The sequence below is a fragment of the Arachis ipaensis genome, chromosome B07 (assembly GCF_000816755.2).
Source record: "Arachis ipaensis cultivar K30076 chromosome B07, Araip1.1, whole genome shotgun sequence".
Lineage (NCBI taxonomy): Eukaryota > Viridiplantae > Streptophyta > Magnoliopsida > Fabales > Fabaceae > Arachis > Arachis ipaensis.
In genome coordinates this window covers 80,189,603-80,214,750 of record NC_029791.2, presented here as the reverse complement: position 1 = coordinate 80,214,750, position 25,148 = coordinate 80,189,603, and the positions used below count along the sequence as shown (strand labels likewise).

Below are 25,148 nucleotides of genomic sequence, written 5' to 3'. Positions count from 1 at the left end.
CTCTAAGGTACCGTGGTTAGAGTGGACGCCTCAAAGGTCTCCTCGTCTCTAATCCAAAAGTCCCTCACAAAAAACCATTGGATAGGTGATGATGCCTGCTCGCTGGTGCCCCATCTGGCTTATTGCTGCCAGAAGAGATATCCTCGATCTCAGGGTCACGTACTATATAATTACGTACATAAGGTGCCGCACAACGGATGTAATACTCGCAGTTGCGCACTGGGCCGTCGTGGATGTATGGATGATTAATCTCGTAGGGCAGGACTTCCGTGTCCATCTGAAGAGGTGTAAGGGGCAAGAACTGGGGAGTTCTTAGTATGGTCGGGGTTTTTAGTTAGGTCCATTTATAATGTCTGTTTGCAAGTTTCTAAATCCCTTGAAAATCGATGGTTTAACAATCAAATATTCAAAACCATTTTAAAAGAAAGCAGTTAATTAACCAGAAATCCAAACCCCTTTTCCAGTTATAAGAATCTTAAAATTTTCCTAATAGTATGAAGGATCAACTTGTCCCAAACATAGGTTCAATTAAGTCTATACTGTAAGAGTTTGATTTTTCATACTTTACTAGACCATAAACATAAAAGAAGTTACTTACGCGGTATAAATGATCATCCTGTTCCAAGCATAGGTTCATTAAGTCTATGCTGAACCAGTCAGATACTTTATACGGAACTAAACCTCAAACATACCAGCCACGGCCTTAGGCCCAAATAACTCAATCAACATCCAATCACCACAATCCAAATAATCAGTTACAAACACAAGTAATGAGATTCAAACACAATCAAGAGCAGTTACGTCAAGTATAGCAGTTAGCAATTAAATAGGGTTGTTTACATAGGCAAACCAATTAAAATATGCTCAAACAAGTATGATGCATTTCTGGTCCTACTGCATGTAATGAGCTCTTTTGTCGGTCGACCTGCACCCAACGCAATCCGACCCTCCAGGTCAGATAAGGCCTTCCCAGAACTTAATCCCAGATTAAGTATCGCATACCCTCTACCAAGTACTCTTGACTTGCAGGGCTGGTATTTACTCAAATCTCAATATACCGCAGGTATGCAAATCAGGCCTCTACCAAGCATTCAGCTTGCAGGGCTGGTACTTCTCTACCGCAGCCTGTCTGGGAAGCAACATCACAATACGGGCGTCCCCGCATAATATTCACAAGCATCGCCCGAAGGCTCATAAGTCACATATAACCATACTTTTCATCACTTAGCAATCATCTTCATCATGTTTCCACAATCATAAATCAAGCATCACAACATCACAGTGAGCTCATTTCACAATTCTCTGCTTACTCTGTAAGGTCAAGCACACTGCCATACAACGTTTAACTCCTTTTCTTTCTAACATGTATGAAAGTTTCTAAATCCTTTTTCATTACCATACATACCTCAATACTTTCTCTCCAACTTTTTCTTAGGTGTTTAATAAAGAGAATTAAAGAATTCTGGACTCAAAACTACCTTCCTGAGGCTTTTAGGAAAAACTATCTTTTTATCAATATTTTATTATTATTAATAAAATAATATTAACAATAAAATAATATTTTAATATTTTAATATTAAAATAATAATATTTTATTCATCTTTCAAAAATTTCATTTTGATCCCTAAACTTTTTGGAAATTGCATTTTAACCCCTTAACTTTTAATATTTGCACTTTGGCCCCTCAACTTTTCATTAATTAACTTTCAACCCCAAACTTTTTAATAATTATAATTTGACCCCAAAATCATCAAAACCAACATTTTTCTTGTCCTTCAAAAACTAAAAACATTTTCCCAAAAGTTCATTAGATTTCAGCTTGATTTTCAACTAGTTTTTTAATCTTTTCGATAACCGATTTTTACCTGATTTTGACCAAACAAAAGAGCAACTTTTCAGCCATCAAATACATATCAAAGACACATCAAATATCATGAATTTCATGGCTAGAAAGCCATGTTTTCCATCAGCAACAATAGCAACTTCACAACCATCAATAACTTGATTTTCAAGGATTAAACAACAAGATTTCATGACCAAACCACCACACAAACACTCAAAATCAAGCCTCAAGCAACAAGATCTGATTTAACACTTCAGGAACACAACCAATCATTGATTAAATTACCAAACCTTACCTCCTTTGCAGCTGCCAAGAATGGAACCAAGAACAATCTTCCAAAAGCACTTTTACGCCTATTTTAACATCAAAAACAACTTTAGAACCATATGAACCATGAAGGCTGAAGCTTCATGATGATGAAAATAAGGTTTTCCTCACCTCAAGACAGCTAGAAATCATGTTTTCTTAGAGCCTAAGGTGATTAAACAAGAGATTCTAAGAGAAAACATGGAGAAAACATTATCAGATTGAGTTTCCACCATGGCTAAAACTTCAAGGAGGAGGAGCAGCCCTCATGCCTTGATTTACTCCATGAAAATTGATATAGAAATGAAGAGGAGGAAGAGGTGATCATTTTGGTCGGATTAGATTTTTGATAGGGGTTTTAGTTTGAAAAAGAACGAAGAAAGAATCTTGAAGCTTTCATGGAAGTTCTCTTGGTTTCTCTCATGGAATTTTCGAATTTTGGCTTGTCTTGGAAGAAAAGGTGATGGTAATGACGAGTCTTGAGACCCATGGGGTTAGGATAAGCATTATCCTAAAGTTTGGTGTAAAAATATCTCAAGAAAAGATAATTACTGAAGCTAGATGTATTAGAATACAAGCGTCTTACTTTTCCCTTAAGAAACCTTTTCTTGGAGAGCAAGAAAGAAAACATGTGGTGGCTAACTCTGGGAGAGCCATGATAAACCCCCTTTGTAGGGTTTATCTTGTGTTGAATTTAGAACATTTTGATGACCTTTCCTCACATTTATTCAATGAAATAACATGATTTTGTGATTGACCCCTTATTTATGCTTAAATGTAAAAACATGCTTTTAGACCTATAATTTGATGAATTTCTATTTCCCTCTGAATCCACTAGATGCCTTGATGTGGTTGTTAGTGATTTCAGAATTGAAAAAAGGCTAGGAATGGATCAAGGGAGCAAGGAAGGAAGCATGCAAGTGGAGAAGATCATGAAAAGCCAAAGAATTGAACTCGCCCAAGGATGCACGCGCGCACCAGGTGCTTACGCGTACCTTGCAAAGTCACCCATGGACGCGTACGCATGCTGTGCGCATACGCGTCGGTGCTGATATATGATTTTTTAATAGAACACGTGCCTGGCGATTTTGGAGGGTTTCCAACCCCATTTGGAGTTGAGTTTTCGGCGAGAAAAGGTCTAAAAAGCCAAGGAATGAAGGGGAAATGAGGATAGATTCATACACACACATTAGGCTAGTTTAGTTTTAGTTTTTAGAGAGAGAAGCTCCCACTCTCTCTAGAATTAGGATTAGGATTAGGTTTAGTTTTTAGATCTAGGTTTTAATTCATGCCCTCTTCTACTTCTTCTTCTTAATTCCTTGTTGTTGCATTCATCATTCTCTCTTGTTTGTTATAATTTCTTCTACTTTGTTTGTAGATCTACTTTTGTTTCTTCTATTTTATTTTAATGCAATTTGAGGTAATTCGTGTAGATATTGTTTTCTTTGATTATTGTTGTTGATTTCTTACATTCAATTGTTGTTAGATATTATTCTTGTTATCAATTTACTATGTTTTTCTTTTGTGCCTCCCAAGTGTTTGATGAAATGCTTGGTTGGTTTTAGTATAGATTTTTATTTCTCTTGGCCTAGGTGGAGTAATTAGTAATGCTTGAGTTATCTAATTCCTTTGATGATTGATAATTAGAAGTTGCTAATTGATTTGGATACCACTAAAGCTAGTCTTTCCCTTGGAAGTTGGCTAGGACTTGTGGAATCAAGTTAATTTATCCACTTGACTTTCCTCCATGATTAGAGGTTAACTAAGTGGTAGCAATGGACAATTTTGGTCACAATTGAGGAAGATAACGAGGATGGGACTTCCAATTCTCATAACCTTACCAAGAGCTTTTCATAGTTGCTAGTTTATTTTCATTGCATTTTACATTTCTTGTCTCGTATCTCAAAAACCCCAAAACAATCCATAACCAATAACAAGAACACTTTATTGTAATTCCTAGGGAGAACGATCCGGGGTTCAATACTTCGGTTTATAAATTTAGAGGTTTGTTTTAGTGACAAACAATCTTTTGTATGAAAGGATTATTGTTTGGTTTAGAAACTATACTTGCAACAAGAATTTATTGTGAATTCTAAACACACAAAAGTCCTAATCATCAAAATGGCGTTGTTTCCGAGGAGTTGCAATGGTGTTGTGTTATTGGTTATTGTATATATGTGAATATTGTGAATATATTTACCTTTTGCCTCTTTGTTAGTTCTTGCTAGTTTTAGGATTTAATTTCCTTTCTTCTTATTTGATTTTGTTTTTATTTCCTCTTGTTATCATAAATTCTCACTTTGGCTATGAGTTTGGTTCTAATTGTGTTGTAGGAAATGTGGACTTTAATGACAACATGTACCAAGGATGGAATACTTCAAGATGGCAGGAACCTCAAGGAATTGATCACTCCTATTGGCAACAACCTCTGGATGCGTAGAGTTATAATTTCCATCCTAATGCATGTCAATTCAATGGTTATGGTGAAACTTTATGTGAAAATCAACTACTACCATCATATGCTTATGACTTTTATCCTCAACATGAACCTCAACCATTCTCACATACCTCTCATTACCAAACACCTTCCTATGATCCATATCCATCACATGACCAATCACCCATACCATATTCTTATGCCCATTATGAGCAAGAACCTTTGGAACTACGACAACCTTATCATGACTACTATGAAGAACCACCTCAATGCACACCATATCCATACCCTTACCAAGAAGAACCACCTTCCTACTATGAACCCTTTCTCCAAAATAATGAACCCTCTTATCCACCCAAGCCCCAATAGATGATTCTCTCACCTTGCTACTTCAAGGACAAGCGGATATGCAAAGGAACACCCTATAGTTTTTGACAAACTTTACCAAGATAGTGCATACTTTAGCCTACCAATGCTTGAACACTCAAGGTGCTTCCATAGACACATGTGAAGAATCAATTGAAGAGCATAGCATGAAGGAGAGATTGAAAATTCCGGTGGAAATTGAGGGATGCCACTTTGTGTTAGAACAATTGGAGGAGCCTATGATCATTGAAGAAAAGGAAGAAGTGGTTGAAGATTTAGGAGATGTTGAAAGTTCATGGGAATGTAGCATCATGGAGCACTCCTCCAAGAAGCTTGATATTGATGTTGAGGAGGGTGCCCAACCTCCAGGGCATATCATAGTTGAAGACTTGGAAGAGGTTTATCAAGAGATGAATTCAATCATGCATAAATTTCTATCTACAATTGAACCCTTTCCCATTGGACATGAAGTCGAATTTATAGAAGAATGTGCACAACCTTCCATGTCCTTGGTGAGCAATGAAGAAGAGAGTGAATCGGAAGAAAGCTACCAAGGGGAAAAGGTTGAAATAAAAAAAGCTTGCGAATAGGTGGAAACAACCAAAGAAGAGCCTAAAAAAGTAGGCCTTGCATTGTCTAAGTGTGGGGAGGTCTCTCTCCCAAAGTCACCATCCAACACAACATTCAAGTGGGTAAAATTCTTATTCCTAAGCTTTACTTTCTCACATGAATATGGTTTAATTGAAAATGATGGTCAACTTAGAGCTCTTTGTGGAGTTAAAAGTAGAAGAGAGCTGTGTAATGGTTAGAAACATCACTCTAAGTTCATGATGGTTGCATGATCAAAGTTGTATAGTAATGATTGATGGAGAACCATATTGCATGGGTCTAGGAAGTTGTTTGGAAGCTTCTTTGAGAATTCTCACGTCATGCCACCCGGATGGAATAATGATGACCAACTTAGGACAGGTGTCAAAACAAAGTGTAGGATCCCAGATCGCACAAGGGAAATCCAATTTGAGAGCTCATGATTTGTGAAGAACTCCATCAAAGCTTGAAGATATTAAGATTGAAGAATGGAGCTTATTAGAGACTCAAGCATTGGTGGATGTTCAAGGATAGTTTTAAGCACAAGCCACCTTGAGAAGAGCTCCCCATAAGTCCAACTTAAGGACAATAAATAAAAGTGCTAGGTGGGAGACACCCCACCATACTAAACTCTTTCCATTCTCTAGTATATACACTTAATAAGTGATTTGAGTTGCCATTGTAGGTAGTTTTCTATACTCTTATAAACTTTGTTTTAATTGATAGGTTGTTGTAGTGTGTTTTGAATAGTTTAGATTGTTGTTAAAGTAGGTTACTTGAAGTACAAGTTTTGTTTGTTTTGTCTGTAAAAATTTTTTTCAAAAAAAAAACTTAAAGATTTTTGTTAAATTTGAATTTTAGTTGCTTTAGAATGTTTATAGGTTAGGAGAGTGTTAGATTTTGTTTTTATGCTTCTAAAAAAAAAAAGAAAAAACTCAATCTGCGCTTAAGCACGCATGGTGCGTACGCGCGGATAGCACTTCCGCAACTCCTGGTACAAAAACCCGAGAGTTGTGCGAGCATTGTGCTGAAATTGTGCTGGGAGCATAATCTCAATCCCCGCTTAAGCACGCATGGCGCTTACACGCGGATTTTCCATGCTGCATCTGCGCGTAAGCACGCATGACGCGTACGCGCGGATTCTCCCTGCTGTATCCGCGCTTAAACACGCATGGTGCATATGTGCGGATTTGCACCCTTTTTTTATCCTTTCTCCTTTCTTCTTCTTCCTTCTTTTCTTCTTCTTTCTATCTACCTTTCTTCTTCCTCTCTTGAAAAAAATTTTTTTTAAATAAAAACAAAAATTAAAAAATAAAAATAAATAAATAAAAATAATAAATAAATAAATAAATAAAATACAAAAAAATATTTTCGTCCATTTTCTTTTATTGCATTTGTTTACTTTCATTCATTGCATTTTAATTTTGCTTTTATAGCTTGTTGTAATTTTCTTTTTTTAAGTTTCTTATTTTAATAATAGTGTTGAATTTTCCTATTCAATTGTTGAGAATTTCTTGCATTATTTTGGTGCCTTTTGACTTGTTTGATATTGTTGGGTGATGAAACTTTTAAATCAATGCTTCATCTTGTATGACTCTTGTGTCTTTGTGCATTGATATGACCTCATATTGTCTTTCATAACCCACTCTTTCTTGTTTGAACTTGATGCTCAATATGCTCTTCATGCTTTGACTTTACCCTTGCATCAAGTATTAGTTAATATGCCATTAGCTTATATTGCTTTCTCACTTACATGCGTAGCTAACATGTAGTGAGAACCTTACTCTTATTTGGCATTAGCCCCGGCCTATGTTCTCTTGCTTCACTATCTTTATTGTAGGCTTAATTTTCCTTTTTTTTTTCCTTTTAGGTTGGCCACCAAGAAGGGAGAAAAAGGAAAAGTTTCTAAATGGGGCGACAAACGAGTCATCCGCACAATCCTTTTGAAGGAGCTCATCAATTGTAGCAACCCGTCCACTTTACTCTTCTTTGCATGCACCGAGGACGGTGCAATCTTCAAGTGTGGGGAGGTCGTCCGACCGATCTCCGTGGGTAACAATTTTCTTGTCTAACACCAATTCTTAGTTTTCTTTATTAGATTAGTTATTGCATTGCATGATAGGTTGCATGTTAGTTAGAATTTGTACATATTTTTACCACTTCTTTCCTATTAGGACTACTTGGTTATGATGATGATTTCTTTTCCAAAAAATTGTTTTAGGGCACCCTACCAATTTGAAAAAAATTTTGGTTGAACTTGCTTGAAAGAATTTATTTTGGAACATAGTTTTTGAGCTAAGAACACAAGCATGTGAGATTTGAGACTAATGCTGTGGTGACATCTTATAACCACTTATTCTTCCTTCTTGTGTGCATTATTCTCTTTCTATGATTGTAATCTTTGATTTGTTTGATTCTCTATGTCCATTATTTTGTGTATTCATACATTTATATAATTGAGGCCATTGTTTCATTAGCTCACTTACCCAAATAGCCTTACCTTTTAACTTCCATTGTTAGCTAATTTGAGCCTACGCTTAACCCACTTGTTCTTAATTTTAGCACATTACAAGCCTTAAAGCGAAAAACAATAAATGTCCACTATTTGGATCTTTGATTCTCTTAGGCCAGTGTGTGTGTAACATTCAAGTGGGGGAAAACTTGGGACATTGGTTGAATAAAAAGGGTAGTTTATATTTTTGTTGTAAAAATTGAGAATTAGGTACATGCTCATGTGTTGATTAAATGTAAAACCTTATGCATTGATGTTTTTGTATATGTTGCAAGGCAAAAAGAAAGAAAAAATGAGAAAGACAAAAGAAAAAGAAAAAAATTATATGGAAAAAAATGAAAAAAAAAAAAAGAAGAAAGAAAGAAAAAGAAAAAGAAAAGAAATAAAAAGGGGACAAAATGCCCCAAAGCAAGTGAAGCTCAATAAAATCAATGCATACGTGTTGTGAAATGAAAAGAGAATGCATGAGCATGTGAAAAAGTGAAAAATGGGTAGTTAGATTAGAACTTAACTGTATAGGATGTCATAGGTTAGGTGGAAAGTTTAAGCTTATCAAAGATTCAAATTTCAAGCTCACTTGACCAAATATGCATCCTACCTTGACCCTAGCTCCATTACAACCGATGAAAAGACATCATGATAATTGTATGTGTAAGACCCCAAATTTTCGAAAATTAAATAATTAGCTATTTATGAGTTATTATATTTGTTGAATTTTATTTTTAAGAAAATTATTTCTAACAAAAATAATTAAATAGAATTTTATTATTATTAAAATTTAATTTGATTATAACTTATTTTATTAGTTTGAATTATTTATTAAAAATTATTTTAGTAGACAAAATAAAAATTGATTATTATTATTATTATTATTATTATTATTATTATTATTATTATTATTATTATTCGCCGAAACCATTAAGGAAACAAAAAGTAAGAAAAACCTAGGGTAGCTTGTATTAATACATATATGTATATATATGTTAATATCATGACACATGTTCCATTCTTTATTAACTAACGACACCTAAGGTTCCTAATCTTCATTAATCATCATCTTCAGCATCTCATTTCTCCCTTTTAGCGTTAAGAAAGAAAAGAAAGCACCGAGAGAGAAAGAAAACCGTGAGAAGAGAATGAGAGAAACCATGGCACCGTAAAATTTATGGTTTCGATTTCTTGAGATTCGTAACTCCAATTAAAAATTAAGTCCGGTAAAAGTGTTTGTATCTTCCTTCTCTATACATTGGCATTATTTTTGTCCGGTAGAAGTTGACAGTGATGTAACTTCTCTAACATTTTTAATTTAGAATGCCTACAAAGTTAATTGGATAATTACAAATATATCTATATATATATTAATAATAGTAATGTTATTGAGTATGGATTATTGCTGTGAATGTGACTGTTTTCTGATTATTAAGAATTTCGCTGATTTGAGAGTTGTTAAGGAAAAAGCTGGTGAATCGTTGAGGAACAGGGAACCCGTAAGGGTGGTTTAGTCCGAATTTTAGAGGAAATGTTGCCGAAGTTTTATAAAATCTGAGGTTTTATTTGAAAAGTTATTTTAAAAGATTTGGTTTTGGAAAATTAAATTATTTAAGATTTATTTAGTTGAGAAAAGGTGTACTCTATTTTTTTTAAAACTCGATTTATTAAGAAAAACATAATGTTTTTAAATCTAATTTTGTAAGGAGAGATTTTGTTTAAAAGTATTGTTTTGAGCTCGTTTTTTTTAAGAAAAGGAATCTCTGCCACAGGAGAGCAGAGAACAAAGATTAAAGGAATATATGAATTAATAAAATGACTGCCACAGGAGAGCAGATGTGACATTGTTTGGGCCTAAGTGCCAAATGTAAAGTGGGGACGCCCACATACTGAGAACTATTTTCCAGATGTACGCTTATTGATTTGGAAAGTCACACTGATGCGGCCTAGCCGTACGACTTATAAGCACACTGTATGCATCTGGAAAGCCATATCTGGGACTTGTGCCCGGGTAATGTCAGGAGCGGGTAGGCAACCGACACATGAGCTCATGGCCTGCATTAGGAATAGACATGCATCATGTTGTTTGCACATTTGTATTTGGTTGTGTTTGCTTGTATTACTTCTCTGTGATTGTGCTGTTTGACTTGTTTGTATGTTGGTTTGAATCCCTTACTTGTGCTGTTAGTTCACGGATATATTGAGGTGAGATGTTGTGGTTGAAAAATAATTATGTGGCTGAGAGATGGTTAATATGACTAATTTCATGATTAAAACCTGCTTTGAGTTTAGATATTTAGCAAAAAGTAATTATTTATCTAAAGTAAAAATAAAAGTATTTCCAAATGTTTAACAAAATAGTTTTACTAAGTAAGTTAAATTATTTGCATTAAATTCATTACTTTTACGGTATTCCCATTCCCTACTGAGAACGTGTGGTTTGTTCTCACCCCAAAATCTTCCACCCTTTTAGTAACAGGTTCGAAGGCTCAGCTTAAAGTTGCGGATGGTTATTAGTTTTATTTTAGTTAAGTTATGAATTGAGTTGCTTTCATAGAATTCCCTCGCCCTTGTTATTTAAGATTTTATTTTATTCAGAGGGATAGGAATTGTATCTGAATTCTTTTTTTTATTTCTTTTGTACAATGTTTATTATTATTAATAGTTATGTGATTATTATTGTTTGGGGATCTTTGATATTTGATTTTAGTTAATAAAAGTAAACTTTTTAGGCATTTTCTGAAAAATTGAGATGCGATATCGAATTAAAGGCTCAATATTAAACAGATAAATAATAAATAAGAAAAATAGGTTAGTAACTCCTTACCTTTAGTACGATCATGACGTGCTAAAAGTTAGGGTGTTACAGTATGCATGCATTGAATATATGTTGATTGTTAGATGAAAAACAAATCTTGGAAAGCATGATTAGGGGAGAATTGAGTGAATCAACCCTAAACACTTGAGCGAATAGAGTGCAAACACTACCCACTACAAGAAAAAGCAATATTTGTAACAAAAAAAATTGTTACAAAAAATCAAAATTTTAAAACAAAAGAAATTTGTAACAAAAAAAAGGGTCGTTGCAGTATTTCCCGTTACAAAAAGTTTTTGTAACAAAAACTGGAATTGGTACAATTCAAAGTAATGTTTTGTAACAAATATTTTTGATACAAAAAACAAAATTTGTTACAAAAGTGGTAACACTTTTTTACTTTTAAAATACTTTTCGTAACAATTTAGATTTTTGTGTCATAATATTTTGTTACAAAATACTACTTGCTTTTGTAATATTTTTTATTCTTTTAGTTACAAAATAGAAAATTTATTTTAAAATATTTAATTAAATAATTGATATATCAATTAATTTGCTAATCCCACTAACTCAACATTTATATAATATATAATCATATAGATAATTAAAACATCTTACATGTCATTAAGATTCTTTTACTATAAAATATGTTCTACAAATTCAACTAAACACAATATTTTCCTAACATAAAATTGTATCATATCGAATTTATAATTATTGACTCTTCTAGCATATTTCAGTCAATATAAAGTCTAGCATGTTGGCATCAATTTTGTACACCTGCAAATATAAACAATGAAAACCAAAATTAAAAAATAACACAACACTATCTTCATCCGAGTAAAAATTAAGTTAGAACTTACAAGTTAAAATTAATTAATTCTTTAAGAATCTATTCTCAAAGTTCAAAACTAGCCAATCAAAAATACAAATTATCAAGAATTATAAATTCAATATATAAACTTGGGCTAATTAATCACAATTCAATCACAACTTAGTGAACATAGTTATTAAATTTACATACCACAGACAAGGTTTAGACTTTCAGAATTCTCAAGAATGCTGCCAATGGATTCTAGCTTATACCACGAAGATTCTGATTAAGGAATCCAAGAGATACTCATTCAATCGAAGGTAGAATAGAGGTGGTTGTCAGGCACATGTTCATAGGTTGAGAATGGTGATGAGTGTCACGGATCATCACACCCATCATATTGAAGTACGAATGAACATCTTAGATAGAAATAAGGATGTTTGAATAGAAAACAGAAATAATTGCATTAATTCATCGAGACACAGCAGAGCTCCTTACCCCCAACAATGGAGTTTAGAGACTCATGCCGTCAAAGAGTACAAAGTTCAGATCTAAAAATGTCATGAGGTACAAAATAAATCTCTAAAAGTTGTTTAAATAAGGTTTACAGAGAATGAGTAAACTAAGGTAGATAGTGCAGAAATCCACTTTTGGGGCCCACTTGATGTGTGCTGGGGCTGAGACTTGAGCTTTACACATGCCTAGGCTGTTTCTAGAGTTAAACGCTAGGTTGTAACCTGTTTCTGGCATTTAACTCCAACTTGTAACCTGTTTCTGGCGTTTAACGCCAGAATGCAACATGGAAGTGGCATTGAATGCCAGTTTATGTCGTCTATCCTTGAACAAAGTATGGACTATTATATATTGCTGGAAAGCCCTAGATGTATACTTTCCAAAGAAATTGAGAGCGCGCCAATTGGACTTCCGTAGCTCCAAAAAATCCATTCCGAGTGCAGGGAGGTCAGAATCCAACAGCATCAGCAATCTTTTTTTAGCCTGAATCATATTTTTGCTCAGCTCCCTCAATTTCAGCCAGAAAATACCTGAAATTATAGAAAAACACAAAAACTCATAGTAAAGTCCAGAAATATGAATTTTGCCTAGAAACTAATAAAAATATACTAAAAACTAACGAAAACATACTAAAAACTACATGAAATTGACCCCAAAAAGCGTATAAAATATCCACTCATCACATATTCACACAATTTTAGGATTAGATGTAGTTTTAGAGAGAGAGGGATTTAGGATTTAGATTTTAGAATTAGGATTCCTTTTAGTTTATGGTTATTTCTTCAATCACAGGTTCAATGTTCCTTTAAATTACTTTCTAGTTTTATTTATTCTATTACTTTAATTGTTATTTATCTTTTCAATTTGGCTTATGAATATTTCCATGTTAGGACTTAAATTTATGTTTAAATGCAATTTGAGGTATTTCAGATTTAAGATTTCTTTCTTTTATTTATGTCACTGTTGCTTCCCAGCTGAAGGCATTTTTATTCAAGTAGATTTTCTCCTTTTGCTTTGGTTAAGTAATTGGTAACACTTGAGTTATCAAACTTAGCTGTTGTTTGAACATTGGAATTTGTTGATTGATTTGAATTCCAATAACTCTAGTCTTTTCTTAGGAACTGACTAGGACTTGAGGAATCAAATTGATTCATCCACTTAACTTACCTTCATAGTTAGAGGTTAATTAAAGTGGGAGCAAAATCCAATTTTCATCAAACCTGATAAGGATAACTATGATCGGACCTCAATTTTTCATACCTTGCCAAGAGATTATATTATTATTAATTTATTTTTCTTGTCATTTAAATTACTTGTTCCTTATTTTCAAAAAACCCAAAAATATATCCTCTTTACATAACCAATAATAAATCATAACTCCCTGCAATTCCTTGAGTAGACGACCCGATGTTTAAATACTTCAGTTATAAATTTATTTGGGTTTGTTACTTGTGACAACCAAACTTTTGTACGAAAGGATTCTCTGTTGGTTTAGAAGCTATACTTACAACGCAATTATATTTTTAATAAAAATTCTAGACCATACGAAAATCCTAACGTCACAGACCTTGTGTTGAATTTTGAAAAATGTCACTTTATGGTAAGATAAGGAATTGTACTAGGACATGTTGTGTCTAATACTGGCATTTCTATAGATCCAACAAAAATAGATGTTATTTCTAGTTTACCTTACCCCTCCTCCATGAGGGAAGTCCGTTCGTTCCTTGGCCACGCAGGTTTTTACAGGAGATTTATTAAGGACTTCAGTAAGGTAGCATTGCCTTTATCCAGATTGCTGCAGAAAGATATTGAGTTCGAGTTCATTGAGAGCTGTATGCAAGCATTTGATAAGCTGAAGATTGCCCTGACTCAAGATCCAATTGTGAGAGGACCAGACTAGAGCCAGCCATTTAAAATTATGTATGATGCTTCCAATCACGCAGTAGGAGCGGCGATGGCTCACCACGAAGGTAAGGATCCTATTGTAATTGCCTATGCATCTAAGACTTTAGACGCTGCTCAATCTAATTATACTACTACTGAAAAAGAGCTTCTTGCTATTGTTTTTGCTCTGGATAAATTTTGAGCCTATTTACTTAGTACTAAGGTAGTAGTGTACTCAGATCATGCAGTTCTAAAATATTTATTAGCTAAAAAAGTGTCCAAACCAAGGCTCATACGTTGGATATTGATGCTGCAAGAATTTGATTTAGAAATTAAAGATAGGAGTGGTAACCAGAATTTAGTGGCGACCACCTGAGTCGCCTTGAGCACATTAAGGATGACTCCACACCTATAAATGATAATTTCCCATTTGATTGCTTACAAGCAGTATCTGAAGTAGTTCCTTGGTATGCACCTGTAGTTAATTATCTAGTTAGCCACACTTTTCCTCCAAATTTTACCAAGCATCAAAGAGACAAGCTGAAAAGCGAGTCCAAATATTATATATGGGATGACCCATATTTATGGAGGTGTGATGTTGACCAGGTAATTAGACGGTGTATGCCTCGATCAGAATTCCAGTCTATTTTAGAGGCTTGCCACTCATTTGAGAATGGAGGACATTTTGGCCCTCAAAGAATAGCTAGAAAAATTCTACACTATGGATTCTGGTGGCCCACTATTTTTAAAGACGCTGCTGAATTTTGTAAATCTTGTTCCCCTTGCCAAAGGTTTGGTAATATATCCAAGAGGGATGAAATGCCTCAACAGATTATGCTTTTCTGTGAAATTTTTTATGTTTGGGGCATTGACGTCATGGGTCCATTTCCAAATTCTAAGGTTACCTTTATATACTATTAGTTGTAGATTGTGTTTCTAAATGGGTGGAAGCAATTTCTACCCGCAATGATGATGCTAACAATGTTGTTTCCTTTGTTAAAAACCATATTATTTGCCGTTTTGGATCACCACCAGCAATCGTGAGCGATCAAGGAACCCACTTTTATAACAGGAGACTAACAGGATTATTGAAGAAGCATGGGATAGTTCATAAAGTAGCAACAACTTACCATCCCCAGACCAATGGGCAAGCAGAAGTCTCTAACAGAGAGATTAAACGTATTCTGGAGAAGATAGTAAAACCTCATAGGAAGGACTGGAATGCCAGGCTACAAGATGCACTCTGGGCATATAGAACAGCGTCCAAGACACCCATTGGGATGAGCCCCTTCCGCTTCGTATACGGACAGGCTTGCCACCTCCCAGTAGAGATGGAACACAAGGCTTTCTGGGCTGTGAGGGAGTGCAACATGAATCTTAAGAAAGCTGCAACTAGCAGAACTAGAGAACCTTCGCCTAGAAGCATATGACAACTCCAGACATTACAAGGAGAAAATGAAGGTTGTCCATGACAAGCATATAAAAAGGAGAGAATTCAGACCAGGGGAGTTAGTTCTTCTATATAACTCCAGACTGAGGCTTACGCCAGGTAAACTGAGATAAAGATGGGAAGGACCCTACAGAGTAGAAAAGGCAGAGCCATACGGAGTTTTCCACCTTCGTCATCCTACTAGCTCCAAATTTCTGAAGGTCAATGGACATCGCCTGAAGCTTTATCATGGTGAGAAGATGAAGGATCACAAAGAACTAGAGGTTTTCCTCTTGGAAGACCCACCAATAGTGGAAGAATGAGCCTGGAGAGCGTCCAACTTAAGGACGTAAAAGCAAAGTGCTAGGTGGGAGACAACCCACCATGGTATGATCGTTCCGTTTCAGTCTTAGCTTTATTTTTACTTTATTTTATTTTTATGATGTTAATGACTCTTCTCATCATCCTTGCATATAGCTTCATATAGTTTGCATTAGCATTCTGCATATCTTAAAAAAAAAATGCACGCAACGCGTAAGCGTCGCTGACGCGTCCGCGTCGCATGTGTGTTGGGAGGAAAAGCAAATTGAACAGAAAGTCACGCGAGAGCGTGGCTGGAGGCGCGCCTTAGGCATAACCATGCCCATGCGACCGCGTCAATGACATGTCCGCGTCATTCTGCAAAAGAGCCTCCCACGTGTCCGCGTCACCCACGCGAACGCGTGCCCCAACAAATCGACGTAAAAGAGGTGTATGGCAGCAAGTTATGATGGAGTGGGACTGGAAGGATGCTGAAAGCACAAGCCCTACCACGTGACCGCGTGCCCCACACGGCCGCGTCATTTTCAACATATGGCCATCCACGCGATTGCGTCACCCAAAATTTTGGAAAAATGAGTTTTCAACAGAGAGTTGCGTGAACGTGAGGCTGCACTCGCGCCAATCGCACAAATCAGGCCACGCGATCGCGTGACCCATGCGTCCGCGTCACCTGAACTTATCGCACATGACGCGACTGCGTCACTCACGCGTCCGCGTCGTATGCGACGCACAGCTTATCCAGATCAGCCAAAATATCTTATCTTTTCTTCCCCAAATCCTATTTTTTCCCTATCCCTTCTTACTTCCTTCTTTTCTCTTCTTCCTTCTCTATTCTTTCTCATTTTTTACTTTCTCCCTCTTTCCTTTTCACATCCATTATTAAGATTCTTTTCTTCATCCTTCTTTACTTATTCATTATTATTCCTTTTCTTTTATTCATGTTTTTTTATTTATTTTTCTTTTTACTTTCATTATCTATATTACTTTCATTATTTATTTCTATATTTTGGTCGTGGATTATTATGAAATTGTTTGACAGTTAATATTACTTCCTTAAAGGGTTGCTTGCATGTTCAAGTTCATACTTTCAACATCATATTTTCCATGCATGCTAAGTCTTTGTGAAAATGCCCGTATGGCATTACGCGTTATTTTTAATTATTCTACTCTACTACCTTAATGCCTGTTTTTTTCACAAAACCCCTTTTTTATTTTATTAATTAAATATAATTGTCAATACAAACAGATTGTCAGTTTGAAAGACTTGGTAATCTAACTTGGACATTGAATGCTTGATCTATGCTACTCATGCCTTTGCCAGCATGCCAATAAACATCTTGCATTTAATTGCCATCACATGCACTTGCTATGTTACCTTTGATTAACTTTTCACATGTAGTCTAGACCATGTGTTAATGACATCCTTCTTTATAGTGCATTGATTACCACCCATAATGTTCGCTCCCTTCCTCGAACCCTTAGCTTTACATGTACTTACCTCTTTCCTTTTTAAGGATGGCCACCAAGAAAGGCAAGAAGAAAGCTACTCCCAAACCACCAGCAAGGAGAGGAATAAAAAGAGTATTAGTGGCAGAGCCATCTTCAACAGTGGTGCAACCCTCAACAAAATGAATCAAGAGGATCATCAAGGTCGATGAAAAAGAAAAAGCCTTCCCAGCAAAGGACATTGCGCGGTTTCCTAACCGCTACTGTGAGCAGATGTTCACTATCCTGGCAGCAAGGAACTATAACAATGAGCACCTTCTTATCCTCCCAACCCACATTGCTAACTTTGTTGAGCCCCACATTGAACGAAGACAATGGGGATTCCTACGGAGACAGTCACAGTAGATTAATCTTTCATGGGTAGTAGAATTCTACTCCAACTTTCACATGCCAGCCATGCAGTCTGTCTATGTCCGTCAGAAGTAAGTCCCCATAACTGAAGAGGCCATTCAACAAGTTTTAGATCTTCCCCCTGCTCCAGAAGGATTGGACACATTCCAAGAAGCCTCACTCAAGCGCTAGACATACCAATTTGACTGGGACGCCGTTCTCAGAGTCATAGCACAACCTGGCAGCAGATGGATCTATGGATACCATCGTTCCCGACCTAAAGGCATATCGGCTTCAGCACTTACCTTGGAAGCTCGAGTATGGGCATAGATTATGTCTCATTACGTCTTTCTGAGCACTCACGAGTCCTCCTTCATTGCAGACATGGCTGTTCTACTTTGGTGTATCCATATAGACCAGCCTCTAAACTTACCAAGAAACGTTCAGGATGCTATGGGACACATACAAATTGTGGGCAACTTACCTTTTCCCGCCTTAGTTTCAGATCTCGTCTCAGCAGCCGGAGTCTCCTACAGAGCTGGGGACACCAAAGTCATGCTTCCACAGGAAGATCAGCACGTCCCTAACGGGAAATATATCAGACATCCAGCAGCAACTATCAACCAGAGCACAGAACCAGCAGAAGACACCCCTTCTTCTTCCACACCACAAGCACTATAACAAACCAACTGCTCCATCAAATACTTGAAAGGTTGGATCGGCAGGAACACAAAGCAAAGCTAAGAGAGCGCCGTAACCAGCGCCGATTCACATACCTTAAGGAGATACTTATGGGAAACTACAAACCTGACAAAGATCCAGACACCCCGGACTCCACTTCATTTACCAGCACAGGGAGCCATGACGGTCCCGATGGTGGAGACACTGCTACCAGCCCCCCTTTGTTCCTGACAGATGGTACCGAGGACGGTGCAAAGCCTTAAGTGTGGGGAGGTCGGTCAGTACCTGACTTCCGGAGGTAAATTCTCTTCCCTAAACACCAATAAAATAGGATATTTAGTTAATTTTTCTTCTGTTTAGAATAGGATAGATTGCATAGAAATAGGTTATTTGCATGCATATTCTACTTGATTGAAAATAATAAGTTTCTTCTAAGACCCTATTTTTTAAAATTTTCACTAATTTAAATCAAAACTTTTGTGTTAAATTTGTTTGAAGTTGTATTTGGAATATAGTTTAAAAAGCTAAGAACACACAACCTGTGAGATTTGAGCTTATTTATATGGTTACATTATTTAACCATGAATATTTTATTCTTGTGTATTTACTTCTCTATGATTGTAATCTTTATTTTGTTTCATCCTATATGTCCAATGTTTAATGTGTTATATGCATGCATATGATTGAGGCCATTGTTTGATTTTAGCTCACTTATCCCAAATAAGCCTACCCTTTCAATTACCTTTGTTAGCCAATTTGAGCCTTTTTAATCCCATTTGTTCTATATTTTACCACATTACTAGCCTTAAGCAGAAAAATAATTAAATATCCCAATTGAATCTTTGGTTAGCTTAAGATAGAAATTGTGTGTTAATTAAGTATGGGAGAATTGTGGGAACAAGGGTTAATAAGGGAATGTGTCATGATAAAATAATAGAAATTTGGGTACCTACTCATGTGAAACTGTAAAAAATTAAAAATCCATGTGCATTGATAAGCTATGTTTATTTTTCTATTAAAAAAATCCAAAAATATTAAATAAATAAATAAGGGGACCAAATTACCCCCAATTCTAAGTTAAGTTAAGCTCCAAGATCAATGCATATTTGATAAAAATTAAAAGAAAGTTGATGCATGAGTATGTAATGCAAAGTGGGAAATTTTTGGGTAGCTAGGCATGATTCTAGAGTTATATAGAGTATATGTGTGTTAGGCAAAAGCTTAGACTAGTCAAAGATTCAATTCAATAGCTCACTTAGCCATATATATATATATACCCTTACCCTTACCTTAGCCCCATTACAACCTTGAAAAGATCTCATGATGTTTGTATTGGTACAATAAATATTGTTGATTGGTTAGGTGAAGAACAAAATTTAGAAAGCATGATTAGAGAAGAGTAGAGTGATTACCCTATACACTTGCGAGACTAGAGTGCACATACACCATCAGTGAGGGTTCAATACTTAATTCTATGTTCCCTGCTTTCATGAGCTATCTTCTTGCATTTTTATCTATTTTTACTGTATAAATTGAATTAGTGGAATTTGACTTATGTTTGTCTTGAAGAGCTTATTTACTTTTAACCAAGTAGACAAGAATCATATAGTTGCATTTATATATATAAGTTGCATTGCATTTCATGAGTTTTGCATTTCCCTACTCATTTATTTTATCTCCTTCAACTAAGCATGAGGACATGCTAATGTTTAAGTGTGGGGAGGTTGCTAAACCATTATTTTATGATTTATATTGTGTTTAATTGTGTGGTTTTATCAAGTCTTTACCCACTTATTCATATGATTAGCATGTATTTACAATTCCTTCCCAAAATTGTTCCATGGTTCAAAACTTGCTTCCTAGAGACCTTTTAATTATGTATTTTTATCCTTCTTTATACCATTCGATGCCGTGATCCATGTGTTAAGTGTTTCAGCCCTCAAAAGGCAGGAATGGCTTAGAGAATAGAAAGGAAGCTTGCAAAAATAGAAGGAACACAAGAAACTAGGGAGATGACCAGCGAACACTGACACGAGCACATGGCTCACACGAACGCGTGAAATGGAGAAATCGCAGCGACGCGAATGCGTGCCTGATGCAAATGCGTTGATTAGAATCTGCATGAATGACGGAACGCGTGGATGACGCGAACGCGTGACAAGAAAAATCATTGAACGACGCAAACGCGTGAACGACGTGTATGCATGACCTGCGCGATCTGCAGAAATTACAGAATACGGTGGGGGCAATTTTGGGCCGCGTTTTGAACCAGTTTTTGGCCTAGAAACACAGATTAAAGCTAGGGAACATGCAGAAACTCAACACACATCCACACACATTCAGATTCATCACATTAGGATTACTTTAGTTTTAGATCTGAATCTAGATTAGTGTTACATTGATAGTTTATGCTTTTGCTTTGGATTGTGGATGTTGGAGAGCCATTACCTCCGTGAAGACACTACTTTAGTTTGTTTCATTATTCTTTACTCTTTTCAGTTTATTATTGACTCTATTCAAATAAGTATGTTACATTTTGAGTTTATTAATATATAGAGTTATTTTTATTTTTAATTAATTTTAATTCTCTATTTAATTTTATTTAATTATGTCTTCTTATATTTTTATGATTATTAATTTCATGTCAATGGAGTAGATCCTCTACTTGACATGGGGGTTGATTAAAAGGAGACACTTGAGTTGGAATGCTCAAGTGCCTAGTTAAATTGGATTTTGTTGGCAAATTCTGTATCTGCTAATGCTGGACTTTCCGAAGGAAGAGGACTAGGATTTGCGGGTAAGAGTTAGTTCAATTACTATACTTTCCTTTATTCAGTAAGGGTTAACCAAGTGAGAACAACAACCTCTTTACACTACACTTGAGAAGATTCCAACAAGGATAGGACTTCCACTTAATTATGCCCCCAGTCAAGGCCTTTTATTTGGAATATTGATAAACCACTATTTCATGGTTTATCTTGTGCTCAATTGAGTGGTTTTTATCAACTCTTTACCCACTTATTCATATTATTTGCATGGTTTTACATTTGCCTTCCTAATTATGTGCTTTGATTGAAAACATGCTTCTTTGGCCTTAAGTTCCCTATGTTTAAATCCTCTCTTATTACCATTAGATGCCTTGATATGTGTGTTAAGTGATTTCAGAGATTACAGGGCAGGAATGGCTCAGAGGATAGAAAGGAAGCATGCAAAAGTGGAAGGAATACAAGAAGTTGGAGAAATTGCTAAGCTGTCCAGCCTGACCTCTTCGCACTCAAACGGCTATAACTTTAGCTACAGAGGTCCAAATGACGCAGTTCTAGTTGCATTGGAAAGCTATCGTCCGGGGCTTCGATTTGATATTTAATTTTCCATAGCTGCCCCAAAGTTAGGCGATGCGAACGCGTGAATGACGCGCCCGCATCGCATCTGCGAACTTCAATCTGCGCGGACGCGTGGACGACGCCTCCGCATCACTTTCCCGCGACCTGAACATAACAGAAATTATGGGGGCAATTTCTAGGCTGTTTTTGACCCAGTTGTCACCCCAGAACACATAGACTAGAGGCTATAAAGTGGGGGAATGCATCCATTCATAATCATGCTTTTCATAATTCACAATTTTAGGATTAGATGTAGTTTTAGAGAGAGAGGTTCTCTCCTCTCTCTTAGGATTAGGATTTAGGATTTCTCTTGCCTTCATGATTGTCTCTTTTTATCAGGTTCAATGTTCTTTTTATTTATTTTCCCAATTTAATTTATGAACTCTTCCATGTTATATTTGATATCTTTATTAGTGCAACTTGAGGTATTTCAGATTTATGATTGCTCTCTTTTATTTATGATATAAATAATTTGAATTTTTCCCTTTTGGCTTTGGTTGAGTCATTGGAGACACTTGAGTTATCAAACTCATTGTTGACTGAAAATTGGAATTCTTCAAGAATTAATTCGAGTTCCAATAACTCTAGCCTTTCCCAAGGAAAGACTAGGACCTGAGGAATCAAAATTAATTCATCCACTTAACTTACCTTCATAGTTAGATGTTAACAAAATGGGAGAAAAATCCAATTCTCATCACAATTGATAAGGATAACTAGGATAGGACTTTCAGTTCTTATACCATGCCAAGAGTTTATTTTATTATTACTATTTTATTTTTCTTATCATTTAACATACTGGTTCCTTACTTTCAAAAACCTATTTCTAAAATTTGTGACAACCCTTTTTAAATTGGTGAGGCAGATCTTAGCTGGTTAAGAGCTATACGTGCAACGCTATTCTCTTATTTGAAATCTCTTAATTGGTTAACTTCTGCCAGTCCATCAGGCGGCGAGTTGGACAGCGCAAAGTGTGGCTCCCTCTTCTTCTCCGATTCCGAGCTCTCTCTCTTCTCCCTTTCCATTTCTGCCATTCTTTCTCAGCTATGTGTGTGTTGTATGACCGTTAGGGGAAGGAAGTGTGGCTGACAGCTGTTGCTGAGGAGAGTGGGGGAGGGTTAGGGTTTCTAATTTCCAATTTGGGAATCTTTGGGATTTAGGGTTAGAAATTAGGAATTTTATAAAATAATATGGATAGATATGAATAGATATTTTGATAAAATTGGAGGGTAGTGTAATTTTAAAACCAAATATACTCTCTTAAAAATATTTAGAAACATTATTTATCATCATATTGCTAAGTTCAATTAATTATTTCTAATTTAAATTGTAAAATAAACATATTAATGACATTTAAATGATATAACTCTTCATTATTTTTCAACTACCAAAAATATAATTTCAATTATACCAAATATGCAATAAAGGTTATATAAAAATTCTAATTAATTTAAACTCCAATTATCATGAAATTCCATTGAATTACCTTTAGTAAAATAATTTTCTTAAAATAAGATTATCATCAAATAAAATAAATCACAAATAACTAATTATTTAATTTTCAAAAACTAGGGTTGTTACATCCAACTTAAGGAAAATAAACCAAACTGCTAGGTGGGAGACACACCACCATGGTAACATCTTTCTAACCCTTCTCTTTGTTTATAGTTTGATTTCATTGCAATTTTTACTTGTCTTAGTTAGCTTAGAATTAGTTTATTTTTGAGCTTAGCTAGCTTGATTTTCATTTGGATCATGAGTTGATGAATTTATAGATGTTTTTGGTTTGAAATTTTGTTGAGCTCAAGTTGAGTGCCTTAGAATTTGAGGAAAAATTTTTGAAGAAATAGGGCAGTGTGCGTACGCACACCCTTGTGCGTGCGCACACAATCAGTGAATTTCGCGTCTTGTGCGTACGCACTCATATGTGCGTATGCCAACACTTTTGCGCACCGTCTGTTCGGAGCGCTCGCACCCCTCTGTGCATACGCACAAGCTTGTGCCTACGCACACCAACCCCTATTTGTGCATTTTCTGCGTACGCACCCATGTGTACATACACACACATGATCCTTTTTGCAAAAAAAAGAAAAAAAAAACAGTCCTCTATGCGAAAGCACCCCTTTGTGCGTACACGTACTTCTCAATTCGCTCTCTGTTGAAAGCGTTCGCACATGTTTGTGCGAGCACACACCTTCCGTTTTTCACCCAGTGTGCGTATGCACACATGTATGTGCGTACGCACAAGTGCTGTTTTGGGCAAAATTTTGATTGGACTTTGAATTAATCCCTGAGTCACTTCCACCCCCTTCATCCCTCTCTTCTCTTGTTTTTGCCCTATTTTCTACTTCTCCTAGTTAGTTTTAATTGCATTTCATTTTCATTTTAGTTTTGGTGGTTATTTGTTAATTAAATAAATTGCATGTGTTTGCTTGATGTTTACTGGGTTGCATCTTGCTTGGAATTTGGCATAATTTTTTATGAATATGTGCACTAAGTATTAAGTCTTTGTTCGATTGCCTAAATGAATTTTGAGTTTGATTTATATGTTGTAGCTACCATATGCGTTAGACTATATCCTTGTTTGGCAACTTAATCATGAATTGTGCACCTTCAATGATCGTTGGCGTTATTTAAGATTGGATTTCATTAATGCACTTATACCTTGCCTTAAATGACTAGCACCTAAATGGATTTGCACATTTCTATTTTGTCATATATTAGGTGGACTTTTTGGTAAGTGCTTGGAATTTAGTGAATTGAATGGGATTGCTTGTTCATCATGATTTTCAAATCAACATAATCACATACCAAAGTTCTTGCTTCTTGTTAATGCTTTGCATTTGTTTGAGTGACTTGACTTGATTCTTGTCAAGCTTGTCCCTTTTTGCAATAAGCACATTGTCTGTGTGATTGTTTTCCCCATTCTTGCAGATAAACAAGTAGTTTTCTCTTCATCATTGAATTTGTTATTGTTGATTGTGCCATTTTCTATTCATCTTGTGCCTTAACTTGCACAATTTTAATATCTAATATCTCAAATATTCAATTCACTTTAGTTGTGGTTACCTAGGTCTGTTTGTGCCCTATCTCTTGCTTATTCTTTACTTGCAACCTAGGCTACTTAATTGAGGAAAACATGCTATTTCTTTTGCTTGTGTGGCTACCATTTTACCCGGCCAATGTGTCTAATCTAAACCACGTGCACAATTAAAAAACACACATTGTCTTCTATCATATCACACTTATATGAACTTTTTCTCAATTCTTGTTTATTTGTTTTATCCTGCAGCCGAGCTCCAATTCCCACCAGCTGAAGGTAGAGCCTCATAGTTCAACCCCCGGATTGTGTGCATGTACGGATGACCGTGTAATGATTAAGTGTGGGGGAGGATCCACGACTTCTAGTTTTTAGTAGTTATTTTTTTGTGAATA

General features: G+C 35.7%; 1 long non-coding RNA gene across 1 annotated transcript; it reads left to right on the top strand.

Annotated features, from left to right (window-relative positions):
• On the top strand, positions 8,555–23,215 carry LOC110264661. Its single transcript, XR_002350837.1, has 3 exons — positions 8,555–8,701; positions 17,717–17,723; positions 23,206–23,215. It is a non-coding gene; the product is annotated as an uncharacterized LOC110264661 (long non-coding RNA).